Raw genomic sequence first — 10,000 nt, 5'->3', positions numbered from 1 at the left:
GTATATAGATTTGTCCGAACGCAGTGACGCCTCCTTGAGCTATTGAAACTGAAACTAAGAGCCAAATGCAGTCTTGCCCCCCTAGTTTAAGAGTCATAGTCCTTCAGAAAAGTCTAAGCCGAAAATGAATTCTCATAGCAGTCGAGAAACCTTTGATCATACAGATCTCCCTTTGCCGTTGGTCCAATGTAATCTTTATGATATTATGAATCTCTGACACAAGTGGAACGCTAGGACACACACACACACACACACACACACACACACACACACACACACACACACACAAATGTGTCCCCCCCCTCACACACACAGACACACACACACACATGTGTCACACACACACACACACATACACACACACACACACACACACACACACAACACACACACACACACACACACAGAAGATATATGTAATATATACAATAATTTAGATAGACAGATAGATAGATAGATATATGTATCCATTTAAAATCATTCTTCTTGAAATACTGAAATCTGAATCTTAATGAGTGGACAAGGTAAGTGCACAGTTTTTATCATGATATATCTCATTGGAACTGACAATTGTTTTAGAACACTAGTAGCCTCCGCGTCAGCGTGAAAAACCAGTTTTGGTTTAACTTTGAACCTTCAAAACTGATTCACGCTGGGATTGGTGATGGGGGGTAGGGGTGGGGTTATGAGTCAACGTTTCTCTCTTGAATCCTTGTTGATGGTGATACGGATACTTACATAGCGCCTATCCTCGGGCAAAGACCAAGCTCTAAGCGCTTTACAAACACGGGGTCATTTGCACAACAGGCTGCCTACGTGGGTAGAGCCGACTGACGGCTGCCATTTGGGCGCTCATCATTCGTTTCCTGTGTCATTCAATCAGATTTCAGTCACGCATACATATACTCATACATACATGCAGCATTTTACGTATGTGACCGTTTTGTTTATTTACCACGCCACGTATGCAGCCATACTCCGCTTTCGAGGGTGTGCATGCTGGGTATGTTCTTGTTTCCATAACCCACCGAACACTGACATGGATCACAGGATCTTTAACGTGCGTATTTGATCTTTTGTGTGCATATACACACAAAGGGGGTTCAGGCACTGGCAGGTCTGCACATATGTTTACGAAGGAGATCGGAAAAATCTCCACCCTTTACCCACCAGGCGCCGTTACCGAACTTTGAACCCGGAACCCTCAGATTGAAAGCCCATCTGCTTTCCTTCTCTCTCTCTCTCACTCTCTCTCTCTCTCTCTCTCTCTCTCTGTCTCTCTCTATATAGGACAAAGACAGGATTATGCGTGCTAAACAAAAGTTAAAGGGAAGCAATATCTTTATCGGGGAAGATTTCTCTCTGCGGGTGAGGGATATAAGAAAGAAATTATTACCACATTTAAAATCTGCCAGAAATGAGAACAAAAAAGTCACAATGGTATATGACCATCTTGTGATTGAAGGGAAAAAGTACGGATTGGATGGTAAAGACAGACTTGTGCAAATCCCATAGAGGTCTGGCCTGCCCTGTGGTTTGAACACGATCCATCATGGTATTTTTGTGGGTGGCAAAATTGACCAGTCACCGTGTGTGTGCTGTGTGTGTGTGTGCCGTGTCGAAAGCTCGCGCAGCGAATTTGTCAGTGGCTCAGTGAACTGTGCCACACTGAAATCTAAGCGCGGTGTGATGTGCGAGCGTGATGTAGATGTGTGTTGCCAACACGGAAATGGAAAATGTGTAAACCGAACACGTGTTGATGTTCTGAATGAGAAGATGGGTGAAAGGAATGTTTACTGTGCTGAACACAGTGTTGTTGGTAACTGTTTGCTACACAGTGATATTTTTGAGATTTTTGAGATGATGAAGGTTGATAACGGCGATGTTTGTATGTCCAGAAATAAAACTGTTTTTGATGAAGAATATGTAAATGGTGATAGATCTGACATGGACATTAACAAGGAATATGAGAAAGTTATAAAGTCTGAATGTGAAGATGTAAATGATCCTGATGGTGTCTGTGAGAACTTGAATAGATTAAACAGTGAGGGTGATTGTGTGACTGAGAATGATAATGACTGTGTGGGTGATGGCTGTGACTGTATGATGATGATGGATGGAATACATGATAATAAAGATAAGTACACTGATTTACAACTGGATAGTAAAAAGGGTTGTTTAAATTTAGATAAGAATGTTGTTCGTGAGAATGAATGTGTTGAAGGACATGATCATAAATGGATGAGTGATTCAGGAGAAGATAATGTGGGAAGTCTAGTTACATTTGTAAATACAATTTCATTTCTCCATTGGAATATTTGTGGATTACTACCTAAGTTGGGTGACTCAAGTTTTGTTCAGTATGTTTCTTTGTTTGATTTTGTATGTCTTGTAGAAACATTTGTTGAAAAATTTGAATCTTCTATTTTTAAAAACCATAAGTTGTATGTAAAACCAGCAGTCAAGATAACACAACAGGGGAGGTGCTCAGGTGGATTAATTTGTCTTGTAAGGAAAACCTTACTTCCTTATGTGCAGTATATTGATTGTGACAGCAAATATTGTATGACATTTATGTTGGATAAAAGTTTCTTTGGCTTCTGTAAAAATGTTTTACTTGTCTGTGCATATGTTCCTCCAGAAAATGCACCGTATTATAATATTTGTGATTTTGATAATGGAATTGAAATGTTGGAAGAGTGCGTATTGGAAAAACTGTTATGTTCAGATGATGTTGATTTGTTATTATGTGGTGATTTGAATGCAAGAACTTCTGATGTATCCCCTGAAATTTTACATGAAGGTGAATTATATGTTTGTCATAAAAAGGCCAGTAGTGTAATAAACAGACATTCTGAAGACAAGGTATTAAATTCATATGGAAAAAAATTACTTAATATGTGCACTGTATTTGGACTGACCATTCTCAACGGCGTATGTAATGGTGACCTAGAAGGTCGTTTCACATACGTTTCTGATTTAGGCACAAGTGTGAATGATTATTTTTTAGCGTCTGTAAATCTTTTTGATTCGTCATCTCAGAATGTAAAATTACAGGTATTAGAAAGAATTGAATCTGACCACTTACCCATTGTATTATATATTGAGAAACACTCCACAAGGCAATGTGATATGAATTCTGATTGTGATATGAATCAGTCCATTATTAAATATTGTTGGAATGATATATATGCAGAATATTTTTCTTTTTCTATGGAGTCACAGGAAATACAAGAAAAGTTGCAGTCAGCAGAAGATCTTATTCACGTTGATATAAATAGAGCATTAGACAAGTTTAATCAGACTGTTAAAGAACAAGCAGAATACATGAAAAAACGTATATTTATAAATAAAAAAGCAGCAGACAGAAATTGGTTTGATCATGAATGTAAAATGGAGAAACGCCGGGTACGCAGACTGTTGAGGATATGTAGAAGAACATTAGATAAAGAAGATCGCATTTTGTTTTGTATTGCTAGACGTGAATATAAAAATTTAAATAAGAGAAAAAAGAAAGAATATAATAACTCATTAGTAAACAAACTTATAGATTCTGTTAAAAGTCAAAAGGAATTTTGGGACACAGTACAAAAGATCTCAAAAAAGAAAGTACAACCTTTAAATGATATTTCTATTCAAGAATGGTTCGAACATTTCAAAAAAGTGTTAGAAAATGAAGATGGTGACGAGGGGGAAGTAACTGAAAACATGAATATAGTAAATGTAGGGGATAATTATACACTAGATAGACCTATATCTCACGAAGAAGTCTTATTAGCGATTAGAAGATTAAAAAATGGTAAATCTGCTGGCCCTGATGGACTGATTGGTGAATTTTTCAAATATTCTGGTGAGACGACTGTTAGTTTCCTGGTGAAGCTGTTTAATTATTTGTTTGATAATGGAATCTATCCAAGCAATTGGACAGAATCAATAATTATGCCATTGTTTAAGAAAGGTGATATTAACAATGTAAACAACTATAGAGGCATTTCTTTAAGTGATATTAGTAGTAAGTTATACAGTTCCATTATTAACAATAGACTACAAGAATGGATAACACAGAATAACATAATTGGAGAATATCAAGCTGGTTTTAAAAAAGGCTATTCAACTATTGACCATATATTTACTTTAATGGCCGCAATACAAAAACAGTTTGCAAATAATAGAAAATTGTATGTTGCTTTTGTTGACTTTGAAAAGGCTTTCGATTCTATTTCTAGAAAACTTTTATGGCCTGTTTTGTTGAAAAATGGAATCAGTGGTAAGCTGTATCTTTGTGTGAAAAGTATGTATAATGAAGTGAAAGCGAGAGTGAGATCGGGGGCAAAATTATCAGATTGTGTGAATTGTATTCGTGGGGTTAAGCAAGGGGATGTCTGTAGCCCTGTCTTGTTCTCACTTTTTATTAATGAACTAGCGTTAGAAATTATGCAAAATGGTCAACATGGTGTTACTTTCGATTTGATTGAACTGTTTGTTTTACTTTTTGCTGACGACATGATTTTGCTGTCTATAACAACAGTTGGTTTACAGCGACAACTTAACAGTTTATACACTGCTGCAACTAATTTACAGCTAAAGGTAAATATGGATAAAACAAATATTGTTGTTTTTCGTAAGGGAGGGTATTTGGCAAGAAATGAAAGATGGTCATATGGAAGTGAAAGAATAACTGTCGTAAACGCATATAAATATCTTGGGATTTATTTTTCAACAAGACTTAGTTTCAACTTTGCATGTCAAGACATTGCTAATAAAGCAAAAAAAGCAGTTATTTTGATTCTTCATATTTTGTATAAAGTAGACTGTAGTTCTTTTAGTGTATTTGTTAGATTATTTGATTCGCAAGTTCAGCCAATATTACAGTATGGAGCAGAAATCTGGGGACTGGAAAATAGGATAGTAACAGAAAAAGTGCACTTGTTTGCATTGAAACGTTTTCTTAATGTAGACAATCGAACTCCAAATGATCTTGTTTATGGCGAACTGGGGAGATACCCTATTTATCTAAATTCTTATATAAAATGTATTAAATATTGGCTAAAGTTGACTAGAATGAATGAAAACAGATATCCATTTAAAGCATATAAAATGTTATATAGTTTGGATAATAATGGTAAGAAGACTTGGGCAACGAGTGTTCGTCAGTGTTTAAATACATATGGCTTTGCATTTGTATGGGATAATCAAGGGGTGGAAGATATTGCAGGTTTCTTAAAGTGTTTCAGACAACGTATTATTGATTGCAGGTGGCAAGACTGGCATGATCATATACAAACTAGTGATAGATTCGCACAGTTTAGACTTTTTAAAACATCACATGTGATTGAGCCATACATTAAGTTAGGACTGAACAGATATATAAAATGTACACTGACAAAATTTAGATTTGGTATTTCTAGTATTGCTTCTCATAGTTTTAGGTATAGCATTCTAAATGAACCCATGTATACATGCCGATTATGCAGTTCGGGTAAAGAAGATGAATTGCATTTTTTGTTATGTTGCCCTGCTTTGTGTGACCTTAGACAAAAACTTATTCAACCGAAATATTATAGAGATCCGTCTAATTTTAGGTTCAGTTTACTCATGTCTTCAAGACAGGAATGTACTCTGCATAACTTGGCCATATATATATATGAAGGATTGAAGAGACTAAGTACAGTTATCTCGTGAATGTTGTTGAATATTTGTGTTGACTATTTTGGGTGATATGGTTGATATTGTGCTAACAATTTTTGGTTGATTTGAATTGTCTATTTACTGTGTCTTGTCATTTTGTAATTATTATTTATCAATGATTCCCCCTTCAGTAAGGGGCTCTGGCCTTATCTGAATAAAACATTCGTTCGTTCGTTCGTTCTCTCTATATATCTTTTTTCTTTCACACTCTCTCTCTCTATCTCTCTGTTTATCTCTCTCTCTCTATCTATTTATCTCTTTGTCTCTATCTCTCTGTCTCTCTATCTATTTTTCTCTATCTCTCCCTATCTCTCTCTCTCGCTCTGTCTATCTATCTATCTATCTATCTATCTCTTTATCTCTCTCTCTCTATCTCTCTCTCTCTCTATCTATCTCTTTATCTCTCTCTCTCTCTCTCTATCTCTATCTATCTGTCTATCTCTTTGTACTTCTAAAGGACAGGCCACTAATCACAAGGAGCGGCGCCTGCCTTGTTTTCATTAACTTATGACCATAAAAACTGATTTACTAAATTCCACCGGGAGGGGTGAGGAGGTGGGGTGAAGGGGGGGGGGGGTAGGCAGGGGGAAAATAAAGGTTAGAGAATGGGGGTATATCGAGGAAAGGGGGTGGCTGGTGGTTGTCACTGATGCTCCAACTGGCCATTTTGCGTTTCCAGGTGGGAGACACACAGGCTCAGCAAGCGACGGGTGTTTTTGCGTGTGGTTTTTCTTTTTTTTTTCTTTCTTTTTTTTTTTTTTAATGTTTTTTCTTTATCTTTTATAACTATTCTTATTATTATCAATACCATTATCATTTCACTGCGGAGTGCTCATCGGACTTGCTACTTGGTTCTTTCTTACGTGTGGTATTGTATTGTATTGTATTGTATTGTGTTTAGTGTATTGTATCGTATCGTATTGTGTTGTATTGTTTTTGACTGGATTGCATTGTATGAGATTGTGTCGTGTCTATCGTAATGGAATGTGTTGTATTGTGTTGTATTTATTGCATTGGATTGTATTGTAAAGGGCTGCATCGTAATGTATTGTGTCTGGTTGTATTTATTGTACTGGATTGTATTGTAAAGGGCTGCATTGTAATGTATTGTGTTGTATTTATTGCATTGGATTGTATTGTAAAGGGCTGCATCGTAATGTATTGTGTCTGGTTGTATTTATTGCATTGGATTGTATTGTAAAGGGCTGCATCGTAATGTATTGTGTCTGGTTGTATGTATTGCATTGGATTGTATTGTAAAAGGCTACATCGTAATGTATTGTGTTGTATTTATTGTACTGGATTGTATTGTAAAGGGCTGCATTGTAATATATTGTCTCGTATTTATTGCATTGGATTGTATTGTAAAAGGCTGCATCGTAATGTATTGTGTTGTATTTATTGCATTGGATTGTATTGTAAAGGGCTGCATTGTAATGTATTGTGTCTGGTTGTATGTATTGTACTGGATTGTATTGTAAAGGGCTGCATTGTAATGTATTGTGTCTGGGTGTATTTATTGCATTGGATTGTATTGTAAAAGGCTACATCGTAATGTATTGTGTTGTATGTATTGTACTGGATTGTATTGTAAAGGGCTGCATTGTAATGTATTGTGTCTGGTTGTATTTATTGCATTGGATTGTATTGTAAAAGGCTACATCGTAATGTATTGTGTTGTATTTATTGCATTGGATTGTATTGTAAAGGGCTGCATTGTAACGTATTGTGTCTCGTTGTATTTATTGTATTGCAGTGGACTGTATTGTCACAGCACGTCTCTCTGCTTGAAATTCGGGCTTCACCTCCCCCCCCCCCGCTGCCCCCCCTTCCCGGAATAACGGTTCGCCAAAAGTACAACGCCACCCCTTTTTTCTGCTTGCGACTATCTTCTTCTTCCTCTCTTACCTTCTTTCTTCCCTCTCTCCTTCACGCAAAAGCATACTATGTTATTTTGTGGGGACTTGTGTATTTTCTATGCCACTTATTGTTCTTGTTGTTGTTGCCATGCAATGTATTGTTGTTTTTTTCCCCCTCCTTTTTCAGTCTTCTTGTATTTCCTAGATTACTTTATACGTTTTCTTTACGAGGGTAGGATGAAAACAGGCCGATAAGTGCCTATTCCTTTTCCCTAAAAAAAAAAAAAAAAAAAAAAAAAAGTTTTGATTTCTTCTTCTGGTTCTGCTTCTTTTTCTTTTTCAAATGCCACAATGGGTTTTTATACGGAATTTCATCGGGGACACCTTTCTTTGTCACCACGTGCCCATTTACGTGCGCTGAGTGCATGTCGCACACGGGTACCTCGGAGGGATTAATATAGTCTCATCCGAAAGACTAGCACCCTGACCAACACTGGAGGTCCAGTGGAGGGTGGAAGCAAATCCCGGTCAGAATGAGGGTGGGTCCTGTGGTCATTCGCTTCCTAGTCTGTCGCAAAGACGTGGAACAAGCTCCCTGATAACCTCCGTCATTCTGATTCCCTCGCATCTTTTAAATCTCGTCTCAAAACTCACCTTTTCCCTCAGCAGTAAGTTCAATTGTGGCAGGTCCACTTCCTTTGCGTTAGCTGTGCTTGACTATGTGTGTATACATATGTATGTGTACATAACTACATGCATGTATATGAATGTGTATTGTGTGTGCGTGCGTTTATGTAAGTTTGTGCCTGCCTATGTGTGCGTATGTGTTAGGGTAGCTGTTAGATACACATGTATTGTTAAAATGTATGTATGCAGTGTGTGTGTGTGTGTGTGTGTGTGTGTGTGTGTGTGTGTGTGTGTGTGTGTGTGTGTGTAGTCATATTTTGGTGTGTGTATGTAACATAGATGTAATGTTTTATGTTAACAAACCGTTTTTGTAAAGCACCTAGAGCAGATTTCTGGATAGTGTGCTATATAAGTATCCATTATTATTATTATTATTATTATTATTATTATGACCACAGAGCCACCAGTCCACAAATGAATGTATACCTATAATCACACACACACACACACACACACACACACACACACACACACACACACACACACACACACACACACACATACATACACCCCCAACCCCCTCCCCCCCCTCTCTCTCTCACTCTCTTAAGGGCATTTTCCAATCAGAGTGTTTTAACATTCTTGCATACACCTTTCGTCAACACTTGCAGGTGGTATACCTGGATATCACATACCAACACGAGTGCACGGTTTGGTCTTCGTAGAACATATTCCAGTAATCATGATTTTATACCATTACCTGTTGTTAAGTATTGATAGATATCTCAGCTTATTTCAGTAAGATTTAGACTAGGTATAGCTGTTCACCGTTTGAGATATAAAGCATTTAAAGAATCTTTCTTTTATGTTGTTTTTGTGTGTGTCCTTTTTGTTTGCTTGATTTTTTTTTTTTTTTTTTTCACCTTTGTCGTGAAGCGCTGAGCTATACCCACTTTAACTCTCTCCATACGAACGGCGAAAGAGACGACGTTAACAGCGTTTCACCCAAGTTACCATCATCAAAATATTGCAAGCGGAAGGCTCTTATACTGAAGAGGTGAATGTTGACAAAGAATACCACAATTCTGACGACGGAAGCTAAAGGTTGGGTCATTCAGACAGCCACTGTACATCCGAAGGGTCTGTGTAGAGGAGAAGAGAGGACTGGCCGTACTGAGTGAGTTAAAGAAAAAACTCATTCAATTCAACACAGTACTGTAAACAGCCCTGAGTGTTTACAGCTGACTTCGTAGCTGTCAAGCTCAAATGTCACTGTTGTTCGTAATCTATCATTGTAAGCTACTTATTTATTTTATTTTATCTTATTTTATTTTTTCTCAAGGCCTGGCGAAGCGCGTTGGGTTATTATTATTGGTGGTGGTGGTTCTTTTTATGTATTTATCTATTATTTATTTATTTTTTTACTTATTTCTTTTTATTTTACTCATTTATTTATTATTTTATCTATTTTTGTTTTGTTTTGTTATTTTATTTTATTTATTATTTTATTTTATTTTATTTTTATTTTTATTTTATTTCATTTTATTTTGTTTTATCTATTTATTTTATTTTATTTTTTCTCAAGGCCTGGCGAAGCGCGTTGGGTTACGCTGCTGGTCAGGCATCTGCTTGGCAGATGTGGTGTAGCGTATAATTATGGATTTGTCCGAACGCAGTGACGCCTCCTTGAGCTACTGATACTGATACTGCATGCATTAAAACCAGCACCGCTTCTTGGGGGAGCCGAATGGTTAAAGCGCTGGACTTTCAATCTGAGGGTCCTGGGTTCGAATCTCGGTGCACCTGGTGGGTAAAGGGTGGAGATT

Source organism: Babylonia areolata, chromosome 12 (assembly GCF_041734735.1).
Source record: "Babylonia areolata isolate BAREFJ2019XMU chromosome 12, ASM4173473v1, whole genome shotgun sequence".
In the NCBI taxonomy this organism is placed as follows: Eukaryota; Metazoa; Mollusca; class Gastropoda; order Neogastropoda; family Buccinidae; genus Babylonia; species Babylonia areolata.
This window is presented reverse-complemented; position numbering follows the sequence as displayed.